We start from the raw sequence: 26934 nt of genomic DNA on the forward strand, positions 1-26934 counted from the left end.
TGTAGGGGTGAAGTTCACATGCTTTGCTTTGGTGGCCCTGGGTTTACGGGTTTGGATTCTGGGCATGGACCTACACACTGCTCATCAAGCCATGCTGTGGCAGCATCCCACATAGAAAAAATAGAGGATGATCAGCATAGATGTTAACTCGGGGCCAATCTTCCTCCAGCAACAAAGAGGAAAATTGGCAACAGATGTTACTTCTGGGCCAATCTTCCTCACACAAAAACAAATCGTAAACACAGAGAAGGCAAGATGAGAAAGAGGCATAGGAGGAGACACAGAAGTGATATCATGCAGCCTAGTGTTTGCGGACAAAAGGAAAGCTACAATCTCAAAACAGAGGGTTGTCCCTCAGTAGAAGAGAATGCAGTTTGATTGAGGAACATATTAGGAATTTTTGTTGCAAATTTTAAAAAAGATGTTGAAATAGATTAAAAATATATAGTATAGCATCTAGGTTGAGGTTTCTTAAGTTTGCAAGCGTAACCAATCCTATGCGCTCCAGACATGAATATTAGCTGGCCTAAATGATTATTTAAATATCTCATTAGCACTGAAAACTTAACATGTTCAAAATATCACTTTGATCACTCCATTTTAAATCATACCCTCTAATATGCAAAAAAATTCATGACTATTGACCCATTTGCAAAAAAATCATTAGTCTTTCTTGATCTACCCTCATCTGTCATTCCCTCATAACTCTCTCATATAATTCATAATATGAATTATATTGAATACATAATCTTTTTTCTGCTCCCAACTGTTGAGTGTATCTTGTTCTCCTTATCACCAGCTTCTCCACTTTGGCCCAAATCAACATTATCTTACATGAGGAATCCTATAAGAACTGCTTGACTCACCTTTTTTTCACTTTCATTCATGATTTCAACCCCTTTAATCCTATAATTCATTATCATCATAACAGCAAGATAAATCTTTTTAAAGCTTAAAGCTGATCATGTTCACCCACCTTAAAACTTGTGACTGCCTTACAATTTACTTAAAATAAAATCCAAATATTTATTGTGACCTACATTATCTGATTCTAGTAATGCTGTGCTTCCTCATTATTATCCAGTGACACTGTACTCCATTAAATTTCCCCTCAAAACCAAACAAACCAAAAACCTTAACTTCTTTTCTACTGTGGAACAGCATTTTCAAGAAATCCACTACAGCCTGGAAACTTGAAATTATCTTCCTATGATTCATTAAATAGCTGTTTCCATCCCATTTTTCAGGTTTCAGCTCACAAATCACCCTCTCAGACAGGACTTCCCTTAACACGGCATGTGAAATAATTCTCCCAGGTTATCCTGATGCATTTTTTTGTTAAATTTTCTTATTTTGGTTACTACAATTTACAATCATCTGCTTATGTGTTTTGTTACCAGCTTCTTGGGTCTTCCTTATGACTAAAGTAGAAGGTCCATGAGGTAAGGAATGAATAATTATCTGTAACCTGAGCATTGCCTGGCACAAGTGGGAAATCAACAAATACTTGGTAAATAAATAAATAGGAGGATGATTCAAAGAAAGTTAGTGAAAGAAAGATGTTTGGTGTTGGAAACAACCTGGTATCATATACTCGACAATGTTAAAAGCTATTTTAGTCTTATGTCTCTGAATCTTTTTGTACTGTTGCTTCATTCTTTTATCTCACTGCAGAATAGTTGTCTATTTTTATTTCTATTCTGTTCTTTTTTTAGGACAGATAATGTCAGTAACTCTGGGCTTTCACAATTTAGGCATTCATGATACATAGTCTTTTTTAAAAAAGCTTTATACAAGTAAGAATGACATACAAAAAGCTGAACACATTTAATGTATACAACTCGATGAGTTTAGAGATAAGTGTGCCCCCTTGAAACCATCAGCATAGTCTATGCCATAAACATATCCCCATCTCCAAAAGTTTCCTTTTGACTCTTTATTTATTGTTATTATTTTGTGTGTATGTATATTTACATTTTTGTGAAAGGAGAGATCTTATGTTAAACACTGATATAGGCTTGACACTCTGCAACTGAACTACAAATCTTCAGATAAAAGACTATGACAGGACACTCTTTAGGCCAGGTGCCTCCCATTGGAACCGTCAATTGTGATTGGGAAGTGACTCAAATAGGCCTAGTTAGGAGCAGGTGACCATCCTAGAAAGAAAAATCTCTAGAAAAATATTTGATCATATTATAATAGCATGCTGATTCTTTGGCAAATATATGCAATGTAATTATCATAGAAACTCTATACAAATAAGGATGTTTAATATTATGGCAATAATGAAAAATATAAAAATGTGAAAAAATATCAGAAATGTCAACTGAAAATTAAGGGCAAGTATATTCCATAAATTTTTTAAATAATGTTTTAAAATTCTATAAATAAAAATACTGATTAAAACAAAAACATAGTGGAAATAATATGAGGAACTCCATCAACTTGTGGGGCAAGAAGGAAAAGAGTTATGAGAAGGAAGGAATTGGAAGTTGAATCCAGTAAAGCATAGTGTGATGGAATTGCAAAAATGATAATATTTTCACAAATTTTTTTTTTAAGCTGAAAAGAGAATCAGCAAACTGAGAAATACATCTGAGGACATATCTCTATGCATTTGTGTCTGAAAAAAGCAGTTAACAGACATGGATGGTAGAACTTCAAGTTCAATGTACATGGAATAGAAGTTATAGAAAGGTCAAATAAAGCAAATGGAGCAGGATTGTGGCTAAATCGTGTATTCTTGAGAAAAAGCAAGAAATCTCAATTAAGAATCACAAAGCAACTTTGAATTATTCGGAGCACTCAATTCCTCAAGTCTTTCTCACCTCAGTGTAAGAGACATAAGAAATGAATCATGGCTTCTATTGTTTGCAAGCCAGTAAGTTATTCATAATTTAATGAAATTGTGAGGAAGTAAATCCTCCAAATATGTATAATGCTAAATAATCTAGTTAATTTACCACATTTACTTTTTCTTTCTCCCAAATGGGGGCAAGGTTTATATATTAGACCTGGAAACAACTTTAATAACAGTTAGATTAGTAAATGATTGTAGGAATTCTCACCCAAGGAATTTCCCTTGCCATCTAATGGCAGTTCTAGGAAAGAATTCCTAAAAGTTAGTAACCACTTCTCCTTTCCTTCTCCAAACAGATGAATTTCCAAACTCTTACATGGCTCCTGAAAATTTCACTCGGGTCACTGAGTTTATTCTCACAGGTGTCTCAGACCGTCCAGAACTCCAGATTCCACTCTTCTTTGTTTTCCTGGTCATCTATGGACTGACTGTGGCAGGAAATCTGAGCATCATCACTCTCACCAGTGTTGACTCTGGACTTCAGACCCCTATGTATTTTTTGCTCCGACATTTGGCTATCATTAATTTTGGTAATTCTGCTGTTATTGCCCCTAAAATGCTCATCAATTTTTTATCAAAGAAGAAAACCACCTTTTATTATGAATGTGCTACCCAACTGGGGGTGATCTTGGTTTTCATTGTAGCTGAGGTCTTCATGTTAGCTGTGATGGCCTATGACCGCTATGTGGCCATCTATAATCCTCTGCTCTACATGGTGGTGGTATCTCGGCGGATCTGCCTTCTGCTGGTATCCCTCACCACAGCTTTTCCACAGCTGTGGTGGCTTCATCTTCTGTATTCTCTGTGTCTTATTGCTCTTCCAATGTAATCAATCATTTTTTCTGTGACATTGTCCCTCTGTTAGCATTGTCCTGCTCTGAGATTTACTTTCCAGAAACAGTAGTTTTCATATTTGCAGCTACAAATTTTTTTTCCATTGTTATAGTTGTAGTATCTTATTTCTACATTGTTTTGTCCATTCTAAGGATACACTCATCAGAGGGAAGAAAAAAAGCCTTTTCCACATGTGCTTCACATATGATGGCAGTCACGGTTTTCTAGGGAACAATGCTATTCATGTATGTACAGCCTCAAACTAACCATTCAATGGATACTGATAAAATGGCTTCCATATTCTATACAGTGGTGATCCCCATGATGAATCCCATGATCTACAGCCTTCGAAATAAGGACGTGAAGGCTGCCTTGAAGAGATTTCTGGCAAATTCATGCTATTTGACATCAATATGATTTTAGGACTATATAGGTAAATGAAGAGAAGGTTAAGAAAGGCTGCCATTATGTCAGAGAAAATAAAGGTTAGGTGACTGACCTACTTACTTTACAAGCACATAATCCTGGGAATTAAAGGGGCCAGGATTTAGAAAGCAGTGAATTAAAAAATAAACTGAAGCTCTAGGAGTTATGAGGTTAATACAGAAACAAAGCATTGTTCACTGACTTTGCCAAAGAGTATGCAGGTAGGTAGATTGATAGAAAAAGTTCCAACAGTCAGGAGAGATATAAGTTGAAAAAAATTAAATGAGTTAAAACCGAGTAACAGAATATGGATTAGAGAAGTAAGTCCATCTTTCTGATTCTTTGGCTTCTTTTTTATTCCTGGGTATGTTTAGTCAATGAACTTTGAAAAACTGTTGTTGCAGATGGCTAAAAACTTTCTTAAAGTGAAGTTAGCAAAATTAAACTGACAAATAGGTTTAAAATAAAACTCCTTAACTCTTTTTTAATGTCATATTTGAATGAAAAAATATATACTACCAATTAACTTATATTCTGAACACCAGCTAAAATATAATTGAATTTGTTTTTATATCAATTGAGTAATTTATACAACTTTTTAAAGAAAGACTGGGAGTATCATCATTGAATATGCTTTCCTTCTTGGTACATTTTGATTGATAAACTTCATGGATTTTGTAAAAGTTTTCCTTTCTCATTATTCTGAGTCTTTTTTAGTGTGTCTAATAAATTTACTCTATTGCAATACTACTAAGCATTCACTGGACCATGTTTGTGTAAGTTCTTGACATCATTAGAGGAAAAATTCAATTGATTTGTAAAATTTTCATTCTGTTTTCTGATAGATTTTGATCAGTGAGTGTACAGCAAAATAAACTGTACAACTTTGAATATATAAAGGTGACTATATTCTATCTCAGAATTATCAAATCAGAACTGAGTTAACCAATGTGATAGCAAATTAATGTGTATCATTTATGTAGTGAATGTAACCATACTGGGCATTTCCAAAGAAGAACAATAATCCATCTTTGAAATTATTTTACTAAAATTATTTGAACCTGGGCCTGCCCTCGTGGCCTAGTGGTTAAGTTCAGTATGCTCTGCTTCAGTGGTGTAGGTTTGATTCCTGGGCATGGACCTACATCACTTGTCAGTGGCTGTGCTGTGGCGGCAGCTCACATACAAAATAAAGGAAGATTGGCTACAGATGTTAGCTTAGGGTGAATCTTCCTCAGGGGAAAAAAAAATTTGAACCCCTAAGCTAGCCATGTACCTGGTACATGAAGAACATCCTGGAAAATATACTTGATTTCATTTGGACCGTCAAGTAGAGATAGGATCTAGAGAGAGAATGTTAAAACACTCAATATGAGTGTTCCAGTTTCTTCAAATCCTCACTAACACTTTGCATAAATACCATCAGTTCTTTTGATTAGAGTCATTCTAGAGGATATGTAGTGGCACCACACTGTGGTTTTAATTTGCATTTATTTAATGGTGGAAGATACTGAGCATGAGTGCTCTATTAAATCTGTAGCTGTTCTGATGCTCTGTTGGTGATACCAACCAGTACTATGACCACACACTGTCTACAACTTTGGCTTTTTAGAGACAAACCACTGAAATCATATATATTTTTTCAAAACACCTCTGGGCAAGGGATCTTTTTAAAGCCCCACGCCAAATAAATCAGCCCATGTCTATCAGCAAAGCCGTAGGTATTCATGGCTGCCCCAACAACCACATTCTAGGTATCTACCCAAATGATTTGATTTACTCAAAATAAAATTTTGTTTATTACAGCTACATTCATAGTTGATAAACACTGGAAGCAACCAAATGTCCTTCTATGGATGAATGGATAAACGAATTGTGATGCATACATACAATAGAATACTATTCAGCAATAAAAGACAGTGAACTACCCAGCTATACAAAGACATAGATGAATCTTCAATCCATGTTGCTAAGTGAAAGAAACCAGTCTGCAAAGACAACAATATTCTTTTTATATGACATTATGTAAAAGGAAAAACTATAGAGATGGTAAACAGATCAGTGGTTGCCAGGGGCTCAGTAGTGAAGTAAAAAGATTAAGTAGGTGAAGCACAGGGGCTATTTTTTTTTTCTTTCATCCTCAAGCCTTTATTTATTTATTTTTTTATTAATGTTATGATAGATTACAACCTTGTGAGATTTCAGTTGTACATTATTGTTAGTCATGTTGTGGGTACACCTCATCGCCCTTTGTGCCCTCCCCCCACCCCCCGTTTTCCCTGGTAACCACCGATCAGATCTCCTTGTCAATATGTTAACTTCCACCTATGAGTGGAATCATATAAAGTTCGTCTTTCTCTGACTGGCTTATTTCGCTTAACATAATGCCCTCGAGGTCCATCCACGTTGCTGGGCATGGGCCAATTTTGTCTTTTTTATGGCTGAGTAGTATTCCATTGTGTATATATACCATATCCTCTTTATCCAATCATCAGTTTCTGGGCATGTAGGTTGGTTCCACATCTTGGCTATTGTAAATAATGCTGCGATGAACATAGGGGTGCAACGGACTCTTGAGATTTCTGATTTCAGGTTCTTAGGATAGATACCCAGTAATGGGATGGCTGGGTCATAGGGTATTTCTATTTTTAACTCTTTAAGAAATCTCCATACTGTTTTCCATAGTGGCTGTACCAGTTTGCATTCCCACCAACAGTGTATGAGGGTTCCTTTTTCTCCACAACCTTTCCAACATTTGTCGCTCTTGGTTTTGGATGTTTTTGCCAATCTAACTGGTGTAAGGTGATATCTTAGTGTAGTTTTGATTTGGATTTCCCTGATGATTAGCGATTATGAACATCTTTTCATGTGTTTATTGGCCATATTTATATCTTCTTTTGAGAAATGTCTGTTCATGTCCTCTGCACAGTTTTTGATCGGGTTGTTTGTTTTTTTGTTGTTAAGCCGTGTGAGTTCTTTGTATATTATGGAGATTAACCTTTTGTCGGATAAGTGGCTTGTAAATATTTTTTTCCCAATTAGTGAGCTGTTTTTTTGTTTCAATCCTGTTTTCCATTGCCTTGAAGAAGCTCTTTAGTCTGATGAAGTCCCATTTGTTTATTCTTTCTATTGTTTCCTTCAACTGAGGAGTTATAGTGTCCAAAAAGATTCTTTTGAAACTGATGTCAAAGAGTGTACTGCCTATATCCTCTTCTAGAAGACTTATTGTTTCCGGCCTAATCTTTAGGTCTTTGACCCATTTTGAGTTTATTTTGGTGTGTGGTGAAAAAGAATGGTCAATTTTCAATTTTTTGCATGTGGCTGTCCAGTTTTCCCAGCACCATTTGTTGAAGAGACTTTCTTTTCTCCATTGTAGGCCCTCTGCTCCTTTGTCGAAGATTCGCTGTCCATAGATGTGTGGTTTCATCTCTGGGCTTTCAATTCTGTTCCATTGATCTGTGGACCTGTTTTTGTACCAGTACCATGCTGTTTTAATCACTGTAGCTTTGTAGTATGTTTTGAAATCGGGGATTGTGATTCTGCCGGCTTTGTTTTTCTTGCTCAGGATTGCTTTAGCAATTCGCGGTCTTTTGTTGCCCCATATAAATTTTAGGATTCTTTGTTCAATTTCTGTGAAGAATGTTCTTGGGATTCTGATTGGGATAGCATTGAATCTGTAGATTGCTTTAGGTAGTATGGACATTTTAACTATGTTTATTCTTCCATTCCATGTGCATGGAATGTCTTTCCATCTCTTTATGTCATCGTCAATTTCTTTCAAGAAAGTCTTGTAGTTTTCATTGTATAGATCCTTCACTTCCTTGGTTAAGTTTATCCCAAGGTATTTTATTCTTTTTGTTGCGATTGTGAATGGGATTGAGTTCTTGAGTTCTTTTTCTGTTACTTCATTGTTAGTGTATAGAAATGCTACTGATTTATGTATGTTGATTTTATACCCTGCTACTTTGCTGTAGTTGTTGATTATTTCTAATAGTTTTCCTATGGATTCTTTGGGGTTTTCTATATATAAGATCATGTCGTCTGCAAACAGTGAGAGTTTTACTTCTTCATTACCTATTTGGATTCCTTTTATTTCTTTTTCCTGCCGAATTGCTCTGGCCAACACCTCCAGTACCATGTTGAATAGGAGTGGTGAAAGTGGGCACGCTTGTCTTGTTCCTGTCCTCAGAGGGATGGGTTTCAGTTTTTGTCCACTGAGTATGATGTTGGCTGTGGGTTTGTCATATATGGCCTTTATTATGTTGAGGTAGTTTCCTTCTATACCCATTTTATTGAGGGTTTTTACCATAAATGGGTGTTGGATCTTGTCAAATGCTTTCTCTGCATCTATTGAGATGATCATGTGGTTTTTGTTTTTCATTTTGTTGATGTAGTGTATCATGTTGATTGACTTGCAGATGTTGAACCATCCCTGTGTCCCTGGTATAAATCCCACTTGATCATGGTGTATAATCTTTTTGATGTATTGCTGTATTCAGTTTGCCAGAATTTTGTTGAGGATTTTTGCATCTATGTTCATCAGTGATATCGGCCTGTAGTTCTCCTTCTTTGTGTTGTCCTTGTCAGGTTTGGAGATCAGAGTGATGTTGGCTTCATAGAATGTGTTAGGGAGTACTCCATCTTCCTCAATTTTCTGGAATAGTTTGAGAAGAATAGGTATTAAGTCTTCTTTGAATGTTTGGTAGAATTCTCCAGAGAAGCCGTCTGGTCCTGGACTCTTATTTTTGGGGAGGTTTTTGATTACTGTTTCTATTTCCTTACTTGTGATTGGCCTATTCAGATTCTCCATTTCTTCCTGATTCAGTTTGGGGAAGTTGTAGGAGTCTAGGAAGTTGTCCATTTCTTCCAGGTTGTTCAATTTATTGGCATATAGTTTTTTCATAGTATTCTCGTATGATCCCTTGTATTTCATTGGTATCTGGTGTGATTTCTCCTCTCTCATTCCTAATTTTATTTGAGATTTCTCTCTTCTTTGCATGGTGAGTCTGGCTAAAGGTTTATTGATTTTGTTACTTTTTTCGAAGAACCTACTCTTTGTTTCATTGATCCTTTCTACTGTCTTTTTTGTTTCAATATCTTTTATTTCTGCTCTTATTTTTATTATTTCCCTCCTTCTACTGACTCTGGGCTTTGTTCTTCTTTTTCTAGTTCTGTTAGGTGTCGTTTGAGGTTGCTTATGTGAGCTTTTTCTTGTTTAGCGAGGTGAGCCTGTATTGCGATGAATTTCCCTCTTAGGACTGCTTTTGCTGCATCCCAGATGATTTGGTATGTCGTGTTCTCATTTTCATTTGTCTCCAGATAATATTTGATTTCTTCTTTAATTTCTTCAATGATCCATTGTTTGTTCAAAATCGTGTCGTTTAGTCTCCACATTTTTGCACCCTTCTCTGCTTTTTTCTTGTAGTTGATTTCTAGTTTCATAGGATTATGATCAGAAAAGATGCTTGATATTATTTCAACTCTCTTGTATTTATTGATGTTTGCTTTGTCTCCCAAAATATGGTCAATCCTTGAGAATGTTCCATGTACTCTTGAGAAGAATGTGTAACCTGCTGTTTTTGGATGAAGTGTTCTATATATATCTATTAAGTCCATCTGGTCTAATGTTTCATTTAATTCTATTATTTCCTTGTTGATTTTCTGTCTGGATGTTCTGTCCATTGGTGTTAATGGTGTGTTGAGGTCCCCTACTATTATTCTATTGTTGTTGATGTCTTCTTTTAGTTCTATTAAGAGTTGCTTTACAAATTTTCGTGCTCCAGTGTTGGGTGCATATATATTTATAAGTGTTATGTCTTCTTCGTGGAGAGTCCCTTTTATCATTATGTATTGTCCCTCTTTGTCTTTCTTTATCTGTTTTGCTTTGAAGTCTACCTTGTCTGATATTAGTATAGCGACACCTGCTTTCTTTTGTTCCTTATTAGCTTGGAGTATTGTTCTCCATCCCGTCACTCTGAGTCTGTGTTTGTCTTTGGGGCTGAGGTGTGTTTCCTGGAGGCAGCATATTGTTGGGTCTTGTTCTTTGATCCATCCTGCCACTCTGTGTCTTTTGATTGGGGAGTTCAATCCATTTACATTTAGACTGATTATTGAGATGTGGGGGCCTACCACTACCATTTTATATCTTGTTTTCCAGTTTTCTTCAATTTCCTTTGTTTCTCATCCCATGGTTTAATCTGTTCTGATGAAGAGTTGCTACTCTCTGTTGTTGTCCTTCTACTTATCTCCTCTGCTCTTGGTTTTGTAGCCCCTTTCCTTTTTTTGATTTTTCAGGAATGAGGGTTTTCCTGAGGATTTCCTGAAGAGGAGGTTTTGTGACAATGAACTCCCTTAATTTTTGTTTATCTGGGAAAGTTTTTATTTCTCCATCGTATTTGAAGTATATTTTCGCTGGGTAGAGAATTCTCGGCTGTAGGTTTTTGTCCTTCAGATTTTTGAATATATCATTCCACTCTCTTCTAGCCTGTAAAGTTTCTGCTGAGAAATCTGCTGATAGCCTGATGGGGGTTCCATTGTAGGTTAGTTTCTTCTGCCTGGCTGTCCTTAGTATTTTCTCCTTGTCATTGACTTTTGCTAGCTTCACTACTATATGCCGTGGAGTTGGTCTTCTTGCATTGATAAAGTTTGGAGATCTATTGGCTTCTGTCACCTGAAGATCCATCTCTCTCACCAGATTTGGGAAGTTCTCAGCCATTATTTCTTTCAATAGGCTTTCTGCCCCTTTCTCCTTCTCTTCTTCCTCTGGTATACCTATTATCCTTGCGTTGCATCTCCTAATTGTGTCTGATAATCCTCAGAGAGTTTCTTCATTTCTTTTTAGTCTTACTTCTCTCTCCTCCTCTGCCTGCAGCATTTCTATATTCCCATCTTCCAAATTGTTAATTCTTTCCTCCATATTATCGGCCCTACTGTTCAGTGCATGTAGATTTTTCTTAATCTCCTCTATTGTGTTCTTCATTTACAGTATTTCTGTTTGGTTCTTCTTTATCATATCAAACTCTTTTGTGACATACCTCCTGAACTCGTTGAGTTGCCTATCTGAATTCTCTCTTAACTCATTGAGTATTTTAATGATGGCTGTTTTGAAGTCATCGTCATTTAGGTTATACATTTCATTTTCTTTGGGATTGTTGTCTGTGTATTTGTTGTTTTCCTTCTGTTCTGGAGATTTAATGTATTTTTTCATATTGCTTGATGTTGTATATTTGTGCCTCTGCATAGAGATAGAGATTAGTTGCTCCTTCCACTTGTTTCTGCTGGTGTGGTGGGGGAGCAGCTGTTTATACTGCACCAACCAGGAACCCTATCCGCAGTTGCTAACTGGGCCTGGGCCCCTCCTCATAGTCACAGTGGTTCTTTGGATTCCCTCTTCTGCCATCGGGGCCATCACGGGGTGGCTTCAGGCTGCTGGTGCCTACTGTTGCAACCCACCTAGACATGCTCCCTCCTTGGGGTCTGCAACGGTGTTATGGGCTTTTCCAGCGGCCAGGGGTAGGATCATTTATATTTGCTTCTCTGTCACTGTCGGCACCCACAAAATCTCACTTGTCCACTATGGGTCGCAGCAGAGCTATTGGCATCTTCTACAGTCTGTGGTTAGCTCACCTAGCTATGCTACTTTTGTCCTGGGGTCTTCCAGCCTTGTGGCTGCCGGATGGGTGCGCTCTACCAGTGCTGTGCAGAGGCTTTCACTGAGGCTGCTGTGAGCCTGTAGGGTTTCCCCCCAGGCTACGGAGCCGGGTCGCTGGAACTCCACCCAGCCCCAGTCCTGTTCCCCAGGAACTCGGGGAGCCCTTTGCCCTGACTGGGGGATAGCTGGAGATTCTGATTTCAGTGGTAGCTGGTCAGCTGCTGCCCTGCCTGATATTCTCCTCTCCTGGACCCTCCCGGTGTTGTGGATGCTGGGCGTCGCCCCTCCGCTAATGGCAGACAGAGAGTTTTGTCTGCTGCCCAGGCGGAACTCTGGGGCTTCCCCTCTGGGACACGGAGCCGGCCTCTGGAGCTTCACCCAGCCCCAGTCCTCTCCGAGATCTCTGGCAATCCCTTGCCTGGCCGTGCAGGCAGTGGCAGCTGGGGGGCTGCCATGCCCTCTGTCATTCTCTCTGGGACCCTCCGGGCCCCGTGGACACCAGGCGGGATCTCCCCGCCAATGGTGGGGCAAGACTTTCCCCACGGGCTCAAGTGTGTAACTCTAGAGTTTCCCTCTGCGTTTAGGAGTAATTGCGGGGGGTTTAGGTAGGGTTCTGGTCACCTGTTTCCACCGTCGCTCCTCTGGTGTGTGCTCGCTCCTGCCCTAGGTGTGTGTTGATCTTCTGGGGGCGTCCGTTGGAAGAAAGCCGCTTGCAGCTACTAGGCTGTTCAGTCGGGGTCGGAGAGTTTTCACCTATCTCCACCTCCTCCCGGAGGGAAGTCCGTCCGCCTTCCAATGTATAGTCGCGTGGGTCTCTCAGACGTCCTGAGACGCTATCTGGATATCCTTTGTTAAGCGATGAGTGTCCAAATAATTGTAGACTCGAAGAGGGAGAGACAAAGAGGACTACTCACGGCGCCATCTTGGATCTTCTCCCCACAGGGGCTATCTTTTGCAGTACCGAAGTTGTGCTGCAGGATATGGTAATGGCAGATATGTGAAATTGCCTTTTCAAATACTCATAGAGATTTATGGGACAAAGTGTAAATATTAACGAATGCAAACATTAAAATAAATCATTTAAGAGTTCAGAGGAATTCAAAATGAAATGCAGAAAGAGACAAAACTATCTATCAAATTAAAAATGTATGAAACAATTTCCCTCAAGGGGTTGGAGTGAAATATGCTGACCTGAAAACATTAAAAATGAGTGGAGTATGTAAGACTAAAGGTGAAAATAATCATATGTAGCACTGTATTCTAGTTATAATGTAAGTTCCCATTTGGATATTGTTTAATAATTATGGAAACATTACACATGTATACTGAAATTAAACAATTAAGTAGGTGTATGGCAGATTTTAGGGATCAAATTTTTCACTGTTATGGTTGGAGTTTACATAAAAGCAATGAAAGGAAACCAGAATGATCCATGTGATAATGGATCAGTGTCAGAGACATCAGCATGAACGCAAGAACAGCTTAATACAAACACTGAAGTTTCTAGAAATAGTTATAGATATGTATATCCACATGAGTTAGTGTACACATATACATTTTTTTGCTCTCTTAGCCAAGGCTTAGACGCTTGACATCTCACCAGCAACAAATACATCTACCACCAAGATATTAGATTCCAATAACACCCTTCAATTTAAGGAACCAGAATTTTCTTGAGACTTGACTGATTTTAGGAATGGGCTGGAAATTTACAGAATGAGTCCAAAGCATATTATAGACACTGAAAGTAAGGAAGTGGTAAGAAAGAGAGGAACAAGAGAAGGAAAAAATGCAGGAAAGAAGGAAAGAAGGAAAATAAGAAGGAAGGAAACAAAGAAAGAAGAAAAGAGAGAAGAAAAGAGACAGAAGAAAGAAAGAAAGAAGGAAATAAGAAAGGAAGAAAGGAAAAAATAAAGAAAGGGAATGGGGTACGTCAAAATAACAGAGGAGTCAGTTGAAAATTTTTCCCATGGCCAAGCCAAAACAATATGAGTTACAAAATAAAGTAGAATTTTAGAGCTGAATTATTATCTCAAGTATGAAATGTTTCCATGACAACATACTGATATAAATAAATGATTGACTAAACTACTAATAGTGGCAAATAGTCAGATCCCACAGGCAGAATTCTCAATAATTTATGTAGATACTCCACCCTCAAAGAGGTGGAGCAGAACCCTCCACTCCTTGTATGTAAGCTGCACACAGTGACTCCTTTCCAAAAAGTACAGTATGGAAATGAGAGAGAAGTAACTTTATAGCAGAGAAACCTGACAAACTCTCCCTCAGGCGAGGTGATCAAGATTACCATCAGCAGTGATAAGTCACATTGATAATATGTACTCTTGTTACCATGTGATGAGTGTGTCAATCCACTACCATAGTTTGCCTCCCCAAAACTCATTACCCCAATATCATCATGAGAAAAACATCAGAAAAAGCCCAACTGAGGGACATTTCAGAAAACACTTGATCAGTACTCCTCAAAAATGTCAACATCATAAAAAACAAGAAAAATCTGAGAAACTCTGACAGCCAAGAGGAGACTAAGAAAACATGAGAACCAAATGTCATGTTCTATCCTGGATGTGATCCTGAATCAGAAAAAGGTCTTTGGGGAAAAACTAAGAAAATCTGAGTAAAGGATATACTTTAGTTTCTTAAGAACAACAACAAAAATATGTGACACTCACCAAATCATTCAGGGGCCTGCCTCTTACTGTGGCATTCCCAGCTTCACTCCTGTCAGTAAATGGACTTCTATTTCAAAGATAAAAATGTGAACAATGCACCAACATGCGTAGCCAGTTCTAGTTTGTTCTCTAGTGCAAAGACTTGGCATCTATTTATTCTGGAAAAACAAAGGCAAACGAACAGATTGGTCCATCAGGAAGCATGGGTTTGACCCCTGATAGAACCACATACTGAATGACATTTTGGAAATTTATTACTTTATTCTCTCTAGGCTTGTGTTTTCTCTTGGGCATAATTATGATATTATGCTAGAAATATGGTTTGTTTATTATTCATTTATTTTTCACAGAACTCTTCTGTTCCCAAGTTAATCCTAAAGAAAAGATACTAATCAGCATACTGCTCTGGTTGATTGAAGTGGGAGGAACAAAGCTTTGCTGAATTGTCTGTCTTACACGTTTTTCCTGACATCCTTCTCTCAGTCACTCTGCAATGCTCCCTGGGTCACCCTCACAGAATCCCATTACTGCTCTAAACACTATCAGGCATTAAAAAACCTAAAAGGAAAAGGAGAATTCTGATTGCTGGGAAAATAGGAAATTTGACGGTTCTTATTTCTTGGAGAAGGTTGTTCTTTTTGAAATTTCAAGGTTTATTTTATCTTCAGTAACACTTCTATTGGAAAATTGAACTCTGAAAAGTATGTTTCTGATCTAAATTTTGATATCATGTATATTATTTAAATCAATTTCACTGCCACATTTGGGACTCCAAGAATTTAATTTTTCCATTTTTGTCATAATCAGTCCTTAAGTATGAAAGGTCTCTAAGTACCATAATATATTCTCACAAATTAATTCAATGTGATAACCCAGTAGGGATTTTAAGATAAACGGCAATGCCCCAATGGTACTGTCTCACAGAAATGATGAGAAATTTGTAACTTCCTTAAAGAGCTCCTGGGAGGTCTTCTGTTTATTGATGACACTACACACTATTAATCTTGTTTCTGACAAGGGAGCAAATTTGTGTAATATTGTAACCTAAGCTGTGAGTTGCATGTGGGCACTTACACTTGTACAATTCTAAATAAACCTATGAACTATGAACCTAATATTCAGCAAATCCATCAGGGGAAATTTATGGATGATTCATTATATAAAGTTTCTAAACTCCTGTATGAAAAGTTATGTTATTAGTTTTACATGACTCTCAATAGAATGTCCCCTATGAGTTATCTTCTATTAACTATTACATTGATATTTTATTTTAGGCTAAAAATTATTAGGCAATAAAATTTAATTCTGGAAAAATATATATAACAGTTATAAAGAGCAAATAGCCTTCTTTCAGAACACTAACCATGCTCCTGTGGTTAAGTACCATGGTTGTTCATTCATCTAACATCTGGCCTTAAGTCATGCATTTTATAGCAAGACACAAACAGAGGTGGGAAATTTGACCAATTGTAGTAGATTCATCTGCAAAGTTATTTAATGAAAGAAAAATAGGCATTGTATATTCATAGAATAATTATTTAATAACTCAAACATATAGTTTCTGCCTATATAATTCCTATCCTGGTCATAACTCATAGAATTTTGTCAGGCTGTCACTTTTAAGTATTGGACACATTATACACTTCATTGAAATTTTTAGTGTCTATGCATATCACGTGAAAAGAAATGTAATAATTTGCTCCGCACTGCTACCGAGACCAGCTAGGCAGCCAGCCGAAAAGGGGTGGATGGAATTAATAGACAGAACACAATCTATATTATTCAATGGGACAGGGACCATCAGCCTCAAGGAATGAGGTGAGGTCCCTCGGATTGCCACATATTTATTTGCAGGTAAAGAATCTCAAGCATGTACAATAGCAGGAACTAATGCCTGCAGGGACACGCAAGCCAAAGTCCAAAGGTTCTATTCTTCATCCCCCTGAAGCACACTAGCCCATCCCAGGTCATTCCCTTGGGAATATTTTAAGAACAATCAGCAAGTTATGCAGGCAGTGTTCCGTTCCTGCAAGGGCCTGGCATTCCTAAGTCCCCTGCGTTCATGCTCCATAAGATATTCCCTTCCGGCCTTTGACTCCAAGGCATAAACAATCTGGTATCAGATCACAAATCTCCCAGTCACCCATTTTGGATTTATTTTTCCTAGGCTTAAAGCCTAGCAAGAATGCTGCTATAATCTCCTGCAGCACCTCACCCCATTATACAGGAGTACACTACTATGATAGTTGGATGTTTCTTTAACAGAAAACTGTGTAATAGATTTACCCAACAGATACGTTCCTTGTGGATATTAATCATTTTAACAAATTTATAACAGAAATTTTCTTATATAGCTGTCTATTTTAAGGAAAAGGGAGATAAAAAAGAATTTCATGTTTTCTCTTAATAGAAATACAGAATAAAAATAGTTGGTACTTGTCCTAAGAGTAAGGAGATTACTACATTTTATGTCAGAAAATCAGTGAAGGAAATGTCATGGAGCATGGGAGAAGATGCTTCAAGATAGTTATCCAAAGGATATTTATGTTTATGAAGAGGAGAGGAGTCTAGAGAGGAGTTTCTTAAAATGTGCTTACTCACCATTAGCATATTTCAAATTTAGTGAATCTTAACCAGGAATCCCTTGAGGAATAGCCTAGAACAGAGTAGAGCAGAAGACAAAATTGAAAGAAATTAGTGCATCTCAAATAATGAGAGGACCTAAGATATGTGTGCGAACTTTGAGACTACAAAATGATTGGCATGTTTTAAATGCTGCTAGAATGCCAATGTGGCTAGAGTGTAGTGATCCAGATGGAGATTTGGAGATGATTCTATAGTGGGAAACAGGACCCTTTGAAATGACAAAACAAAGAGTGACCATTTAGGAGTCTTGTTCCAACACCAACCAGCTGAGTGAGCCTAGGCAAGTCATTAAAACTCTTTGCTACTTCCCCATGGCCATAGGGTGTCATCATTATTGTACATTATTGTACAATTATTGAAATAATCATACTGGACACCCACACACTATTTAGCAATTTTGATTTCTCCACCATAAAGAGGAGAATAAAATCAATAAAACCCTCTCTTAATCCTTTCTTTCACAGGAATGTCTTCACCCGTTGAACAAATATCTGTGAGAACAGAGACACTAGTAAAGGAAACTCTTGGTCTATAAACTGTCTTTTATGAATTCCCTTACTAATTACATTATCCAAAGGGTTTTCTTGTAAACTCTCTGGAATTTAGGGAGAAGAAATATGAGGTATCTCAGATAAAAGTTTTCTTTTATCAGTTGCACTAACATTGTGACAAAGCCATTAGTTGGTACTTTGTATTGTCTCTTGTTTACTTTAATTTATTACAAAATTACTTATGAATGGCCCTAGGTTAATAAAGGACAGCTAGAACAGATGCTTTAGTAGCAAGGAACCATGCAGTCTTTTGAAATCTTTTTATTTCCTAAAATTAGGTATGGGAACTCAGAGATTCACTAAACAATAGGAAAGAATGAAACTATGTAGTGTTTTTAGTATACAATCATTTGTTAATGAATGCTAAAATGTTGATAGCTTTATGTGTAAAAAATGGAAATTTTTCAGCTGTCCATCAACAGATACAAGATGAATTATGACATATAAATAAAATGGAATATTGCCAGCAATAAAATGGAGTGAACTGCTCAGACTTGCAAAAGGATGGATGAATGTCAATAGCATTAAGTAAAACAAAATAACTAGACAGAAACATACTTTATCATTCCATTCATTTGAAGTTCTGAAGTAGTAAATTGAATCTATGGTGATAGAAATTACAGTAATTATGGCCTGGGATACAATGTGGGGCAATTTACTGCAGAGAGACATTGAAGGACATGTTGAGTGATGGAAATACTCTCTACCTGGGAGCTGTATTAACACACTGGAATCTTCACTTTTTAAATGTCATCCAAGCTCTGTTGGCATTTTATTATACCCAAAATACACCTTAAAATTTGCTGTTTTAAGCAAAATCAATACAATTTGACCTTTTAAATGGTATTTTTAATTTGTTTCTATTAAGTATTCCATGAATTTCCATACAATTCATGTAGATAAACTTGTAAAGGATATATAAAATTATGCTAAATTATGTATATAATTTACTTGATAAATTTCAAAACTATCTATTTAGTTTTCAGTATTATACCTTATTAATAATATTCTTGTGAGGAATTTTATATATTTTAAATAACTTGTATTACTTCTGCAGAACAGTTTTCCAGGAGCAAGTTTTCTGTCCAAAGAAGATATGCATGTTCAACTATTTTTGGACCTAAGACAAGAGATTTTGATAAATTACATTCCTCAGTTCATGACACTTTATCATCATTGGGTCAGACAAGTCTCTTCTCTTTTCTTAACTTATTTTTTGTTCCAATTTGTTATGAGCTGAATTGTGTCCCACCAAAATTCATGTGTAGAAGCCCTAAACCCCTATATTTCAGAATGTGACTGCACTTGGAAATAGAGCCTTTAAAGAGGTAATCAAGTTAAAATGAGGTCATTAACGTGGCATCTTAATCCACCATGTTTGGTGTCTTATACAAAGAGGAGATTATGACACAGAGAGAGATGCCATACAAGTACAGACCCAGCAATGAACATATGAAGACATAGCAAAAGGCGGCCATCCGTGATCCAAGGAGAGGCCTCAGAAGAAACCAAACTTGCCAACCCCTTGATCTTGGCCTTCTAGACTCCAGAGTTGACAAAATATATTTCTGTTGTTAAAGCTACCTAGCCTGGGGTATTTTGTTATGGTACCACTGGCAAATTGATACATTCTTCCTCTTTATTTCTGTATCCAGTTCCCTCTACCACCATCAGGTAACCATCCAAATGTATTCAATGTGATTCTCTTTATGTTCTCTGTTCTTACAAAATATGCATTACTCTCATGTGCATACATTTACACTTTTCATAAATGACTTTGTGCCAAATATCTCAACTTCCAGCCTTAAATTTAAGGCCTATAGGGGAATGTCTTATGACAAAAAAAAAAATAAGTATTGCTGAAAATAGAACTTAAGCCCTAAAGAATAGAATTGCCTCAGGGCAATTTGCTTTCTACATAATTCTGTTAGTCACGGGCTTGCTTTAGTAGCACATATAGTAAAATTGAAATGGTACATAATTCTAGTAGTCAGTATATGCGTACAAAATATCTACACTATTCAGTGTGTAAAAAAATTATTTGTGTGACAGGAATTTATAGATATGACACAGAGTTCCATTTTTAAATATTATCTTTGACTCTTCTCTACTAATTACCTACCTTTTCTCACCTGAAATACAATCATAAAGAAGAGAGTAAAATAATTCTATTACCCAAGGATTGTTTTTAGAGGACATACCCTCCTGTTAACATCCACTTATCTCATTCCTTAAAATAGTGACTATGCTAAATGTATTCTTTGAAGTAAAAGTGGGGAAAAAACAGCAGACATAGTGTCATAATAAAAAACTATCTATAAATAGTTTGTTCTAGTTTCACTACTAAAACATTGGTTTCTGGCTCTTCAATGCTACATTTTTCAATAATGAATCTCTGAATGCAAATGAGTTACTTTGGGAGACACACTTTCATCACCATGCTCCTTAGCTGTCATAGAGTTGAGTTCACTTCGACAATATAGGCCCAAATTGCAACAAAGACTCAAGGAGTTTCTGGTTGAACTTCTAGTAAGTGACCTTGTTAAGGAATCAACCCCAGGTGGCATCTTCCCCAAGGATGTAAAAGGCAATTTGTGGATCCTAGAAGCACCTGTGCTTCAGAGTTTGCGTCTCAAATGTTTATAGAGCCCCAGCAACTCTCATTGCCACAGCAATGTAGAGATTCTCCCTAAGAACCCGTGGCCGATTCTCCATTACAGGTGGGTAAAAAATATTTATATTTTTGTATAATGGCCTTTACAAGATCCAAAACTGTACCTTAAAATGAGCCACTTCTTTTTCATTTTGGAAGACACTGGGTATTATATGCAACCAAATAGCAGAGTGTTTAAGGTTTGTTTCCAAGATTTATAACTGTTTTCATTAACACAGGGTGTCAAATATGATCCAAATTAGAACTGGCATTATGTCTTATGTACTTAAATTATGTTACTAGTGAAATGATGGAGTTTTGCTCACTGAGTTTGTTCATATCATAGTTTTCTTTCTGCAATGTTAGCTGAAATGAAAACACCATGTGTTACAGAATATCTTGTGAAAGAAAACTGGATACATATCTACCTGAACTCCAAAAGGTGCTCCTGTTTGAGAACATAATTCTAGACCATAAATTTTCTCAGGATAATTTTCCATTAACTCTTAAAACAAAGGGAAAATATATATACAGAAGCACAATAAGTAATCAATGTAATAATGAAATGTTTAGATAAATCATATATCTAATGTTAAAATAATCTGCCAACATTTTATTTGAAAAGATTTCAAAAAAAAAGGACTTCTATTTGAGGAAACTCACTGCATAAGCAGGAGCAAGACTTTAAAGAATGCAGACCCAGGGCTAGCCCAGTGGCGTGGTGGTTAAGTTTGTGTGCTCCACTTCTGTGGCCTAAGGTTCACAGGTTTGGATCCCAGGTGTGGACCTAGCACCACTCATCAAGCCATGCTGTGGAAGCATCCCACATACAAAATAGAGGAAGTTTGGCACAGACGTTAGCTCAGCGACAGTCCTCCTCAGGCAAAAAAAGGAGGATTGGCAATGGATGTTAGCTGTCTCACACACACAAAAAAAAACGCAGACCCTTAGATTTCTGGTTTGAAAGAACACAAGCTCTATAACATTCTCTAGGAGGAAATAAAACCGAGAAGAAAATGTTCATTTCCTGAGTTGCTTTTAGTTCCACTAAAGTGGATGTTCAAAAATAAATTTATTTTCTTTATATTCTACCTTATCATAAAATTCTAAATACGTAGAAACTATGTCTATATACATTTTTAAAGCTAATATTATTACTCATTAGCCATAAAATATCTGTGCAAATTTAAATTAAACTCATGCATCTTTTTACCCTCTCTTTACTCGTTTGTATTCATAAGAAGATTGTAAATGACTAGGGTATGAGCAGGAATGATATTCTCAAGTAATCTAAAATCAAGTTTGTTTGCCTCATTTGACACAATGTTCATTTTCAGTTTCTGATCACCTGGGGCCACTGCTACACGTGGTGGGCAAATTTCTTGTAGATAATATGCCACCTCTGACAAATAAGTGGTGTAATCTCAGAGAAATTAGTATAAGTAAGGACATGGAGGGTCAGAGATGAAAATGTATGTTCAATATGTGCCTGGTAGGGTAGTATGACTGGAAAGGTGATATGGACCTGAATGTGGAAAGAACTGAAAATGAGGCTAAAGACTATTTCAATTATCCTAAAAAAAATCTCTGATTACATAACTTGATTACTCCAAAATCTTTAATGACTGTCATTTGCCTACCAGCAAATCAGAGAGATTCATGGCATGGAGACCAAGAAGGATAAATTGTTAATGACTATGTTAATGAAAGCTTGGCCTGAGAAAATAGAAGATGGGGATGCTTAAGGCTGGAAAGTATTAATAGACATTGGCAAACAATTCCATATGGAGTTTTGAAAGAGAAAATTAGAGGATGGATACATACTTGTGATTTAAAATGTTTGCTACTTAAAATTTATTACTGCAATTTATAATAAAATATATAACCAGCAACAAACTTGATTTCAGCAGAAATAGAGGAGCTGATATAATTTTGAAGCATTTGTTTTGGCCGATAGTTGATATATTTGAAAAGGGAGGCAATGGAGAGACTGAGGGCTGCAGATAATATAGGAAAAATTGCAAACGTAGAGAAGGCAAGATGAGAAATAGCCATGGGAGGGGACACAGAAGCAATATCCTTTAGTGTAGTGTTTGAGGATAAAAGGAAAGCTACAATCTCAAAACAGAGGGTTATCCCTCAATGGAAAATTATTAGGATTGGTTGAGGAACACATTAGGGATTTTTGTTATGAATATTTAAAAACATCTTGAAATAGATTAAAAAATGTATGGTATATCAGCTAGGTGGCGATTTCTTAAGTTTGCAAACACCACACCTATCTGCTCCAGATGTAAATATTAGCTTAAATGACTGTTTAAATGTCTCATAAGTACTGAAAGCTTAACATGTTCAAAATATCACTTTGATCACTCCATTTTAAACCATATCATCTAATATGCAAAAAATGTCATGGTCATTGACTCAATTGCAATAAAATCTCTAGTCCTTGTTGATCTACCTCTCATCTGTCACTCCCTCATGTGTCTCTCATATAATTCATAATATTAATTATGCTGAAGATATCATCTTGTATGTGCTCCCAACAGTTCGATGTACCTTCTTCTCTCTATCTTCAGCATCTCCACTTTGGCCCAATTCAATATTATATTTCAGCAGGAATCCTGTAACAACTGATTGACTCTTTTAAAATTTTCACTCATAATTTCTACCCCTTTCCAATCCTATAATTCACTATCATCATAACAGCAAGAATAATCTTTTTAAAACTTAAAACTGATCATGTTTACCTCTCTTAAAATTTATCGGCTCCTAACAATTTACTTAGAATAAAATCCAAATAGTTATTATGGCCTACATCATCTGAGAATAGTAATTCTCCATGTCCTCATTATTATCCAGTCACACTGGTCTCCATTAAGTTCCCCCTCAAAAAGAACTAAAAAACACAAACAAAACCTCAGTTATTCTCTACCCCAGAACAGCGTTTCCAAGAAATATACCCCAGCCTGGAATCTTGGAATGTTCTTCCTGTGATTTATTAAATAGTTGTTTCCTTCCCATTTTTTTGAGTTTCAGCTCATATGTCACCCTCTCAGAAAGGCCTTCCTTGACATGCCACGTGAAATAATTCTCAGGTTACCAGATGTACCTTTTTGTTAAATTTCTTATTGCACTTGCTATAATCTACATCTGTCTCATTGATATGTTTTGTTACCAGCCTTTTGTTTCTTCATTATTATTAAAATAGAATGTCCATGAGATGAGGAATGAGGAATTTATCTGAAGCATGAGTGTTTCTTGGCACAAATAGGAAATCAGCAAATACGTGGTAAATAAATAAATAGGAAGATTATTCAAGGAAACTTAGGGAAAGAATTGCGTTTTGTGTCAGAAACAAACTGATAGCAAACAAACTCAACAATGTTAGAAAGTTATTTTCAACTTAGTTTTTACATTGATTCTTCATTCCTTTTTCTCACTGCAGAATAGTTTTCTGTTTCTATTCTATCCTTTCTTAGGAGAGATAATGTCAGTAGCTCTGGGCTTTTAAAATTCAGGCTTTTGTGATACACATTTTTTTTAAAAAGCATTTTATTGAGGTATGATTGACATACAAAAGCTGTGCATGTTTAATGTCTACAACTTTATAAGTTTGAAATCCTTGAAAGTAATGCCACAGTCTATGCCGTAAACAGAATTCATCTCCATCAATTTCCTCCTGAACTCTTTAATTATTAGTAGTAGTTGTACTATTATTATTTTGTGTGCATGTGTACTTAAATTTTTGATAAAGGGTAGAACTTATGTTAAATGATGATATATTCTTGATTCTCTGGAACTGCCTCCAAATTGTCAGGTAAAGGACTAGGACAGGACTTTTTTGGGCCAGGTGCGCCCAACAGGAAATATCAATTGTGATTGGAAAGGAACTCTATTTGGCTTATATAGGAGCAGATGAGCATTCTTCAAACAAACATCTCTAGAAAAATATTCAATCATATTATAATAGCATACTAATTCTTTAGCAAATATATGCAATGTAATTATCATAGAAGCTCTTTAAAAAAAGGATATTTATTATTATTATGATAATGAAAAATATCAAAATGTGAAAAAATATCAAGAAAATGTCAACTAAAGATTAAGGCCAGACATAATTTATAAATTTTAAAGTGATGTTATAAAAATATATAAGTATAAAACTATATAAAGCTACATAACTATATAAAACTATAGAACTATATAATATATATATATACATATAAACTATGTAACTATAAAACTATATAAATAAAAAATAGTGATTAATATTGAGCCACAGTGGAAACAATATGAGGAATTGCATCAAATTGTGGGGCAAGAAGGAAAAGACTTATGAGAGGGAAGAAAAAGGAAGCTATATCTAATAAAGCATAGAGTGATGCAATTCAAAAATGATAACATTTTCACCGATATCAGTGTTTTAAAATTGAGAAGAGAATCAGGAAACTGAAAAATAGATCTGAGGACATATCTCCATGCATTTTTGTCTGAGTTAATAAAATAGAAAATAAGAAAAGGCAGTTAACAGATATTGATGGTAGAATTTGCAAGTTGAGTGTACATCAAACAGAATTTTTAGAAAGGTCCAGTAAAGAAAATGGAGCAGGATTGTTGGTGTATCGTCTATTCTTGAAGAAAAAGCAAGAAATCTCAGATTAAGAAATCACAAAGCAACACAGAATTATTTGGGCCACACAATTTCTCATGCCTTTCTCATACTCCATTCAAGAGACATAAGAATTGAATTATGGCTTCTATTGTTTGTAAGCTAATAAGATGTTTATAATTTAATGAAGACATGAGGAAGTAAATCCTCAAAGTATGCATGATGCCGAATCATCTGTTTAATTTAGTGTACTTCCTTGTTCTCTCTACCTAATGATTGTAAATTTTATTAGACCTAAAACCTTGAGTTTAATAACTGAGTTAGATTAATACATCTTTGTAGAAAATATCACTCAAGTAATTGTCCTTGCCATTGAACAGCAGTCCTAAAAAAAATCCTTAAAATTTATAACTATTTCTCCTTTTCTTCCCAAAACAGATGAATTTCCAAACTCTTACATGGATCCTGGAAATTTCACCTGGGTCACTGAGTTTATTCTCACAGGTATCTCAAACCGTCCAGAACTCCAGATTCCACTCTTCTTTGTTTTCCTGGTCATCTATGGATTGACCGTGGCAGGAAATCTGAGCATCATCACTCTCACCAGTGTTGACTCTGGACTTCAGACCCCCATGTACTTTTTCCTCTGACATTTGGCTATCATCAACCTTGGCAATTCTACTGTCATTGCCCCTAAAATGCTTGTCAATTTTTTAGCAAAGAAGAAAACCACCTTCTACTGCGAATGTGCTACCCAACTGGGGATGTTCTTGGTTTTCATTGTAGCTGAGGTTTTGATGTTAGCTGTGATGGCCTATGACCGCTATGTGGCCATCTGTAATCCCCTGCTCTACATGGTGGTGGTGTCTCGGCGGGTCTGCCTTCTGCTGGTATCCCTCACGTACCTCTATAGCTTTTCCACAGCTGTGGTGGCTTCATCTTCTGTATTCTCTGTGTCTTATTGCTCTTCCAATGTCATCAATCATTATTTCTGTGATACTGTCCCTCTGTTAGCATTGTCCTGCTCTGATACTTACTTTCCAGAAACACTAGTGTTTGTATCTGCAGCTGCAGACTTGGTTTTTTCCATGATTGTAGTTCTCGTATCCTATTTCAACATCATTTTGTCCATTCTAAGGATACGTTCCTCAGAAGGAAGAAAAAAAGCCTTTTCCACATGTGCTTCACATATGATGGCAGTTACAGTTTTCTATGGGACACTACTATTCATGTATGTGCAGCCTCAAACTAACCATTCAATGGATACTGATAAAATGGCTTCTGTATTTTACACAGTGGTGATCCCCATGCTGAATCCCATGATCTACAGCCTGCGGAATAAGGATGTGAAATCTGCCTTAAAGAGATTTCTAACAAATCCATGCTCTTCTTTTAAATCAATGTGATTTTAGAACTCTATAGGTAAATGAGGATAGGGCTAAGATTGGCTGCCATTATGTGTGAGAAAGCAAAGATCAGGTGGCTGACTTATAGGTTTGCAAGAATGTCATAATCCTGGGAATTAAAAGGTGCTAGGATTTGAGAAGCAATGATTTAAAAAATAAACTGAAGGTCTTGGAGTTATGAGGTTAATATAGAAAGAAGGCATTATACAGTAATTTTTCTAAGTAGTATACTGGTAGATAGATTGAAAGTAATATTTCCAAGTATCAGGAGAGATATATGTTAAAAAATGCATAAGTTTTATAGGACAAAATATAAATCTTAATGAATGCAAATGTTAAAATAAATCATTTAGGATATCAAGGGAACCCAAAATCAAACGTGGAAAGTGATAGAACTATCTACTGTATTAAAAATGTTTGGGACTGGTCCGGTGGTACAGTGGTTAAGTTAGCACATTCTGCTTCGATGGCCTGGGGTTTGCTGGTTTGGATCCCCAGTGTGTATCTATGTACTGCTTGTCGTGGCATCCCACATATAAATTAGAGGAAGATGGGTACAGATGTTAGCTCATGGCCAGTCTTCCTCAACAAAAAGAGGA

The 26934-nt window shown here is 36.4% G+C and overlaps 2 pseudogenes; both read left to right on the forward strand.

Annotated features, from left to right (window-relative positions):
* The first annotated feature begins 3179 nt into the window (after positions 1–3179).
* On the forward strand, positions 3180–4114 carry LOC139040875 (olfactory receptor 8J1-like; annotated as a pseudogene).
* A 21273-nt stretch (positions 4115–25387) lies between these two features.
* LOC106844107 (olfactory receptor 8J3-like) lies at positions 25388–26335 on the forward strand (annotated as a pseudogene).
* Positions 26336–26934: the final 599 nt, after the last annotated feature.

The sequence above is a fragment of the Equus asinus genome, chromosome 17 (assembly GCF_041296235.1).
Source record: "Equus asinus isolate D_3611 breed Donkey chromosome 17, EquAss-T2T_v2, whole genome shotgun sequence".
NCBI classification, from domain to species: Eukaryota; Metazoa; Chordata; class Mammalia; order Perissodactyla; family Equidae; genus Equus; species Equus asinus.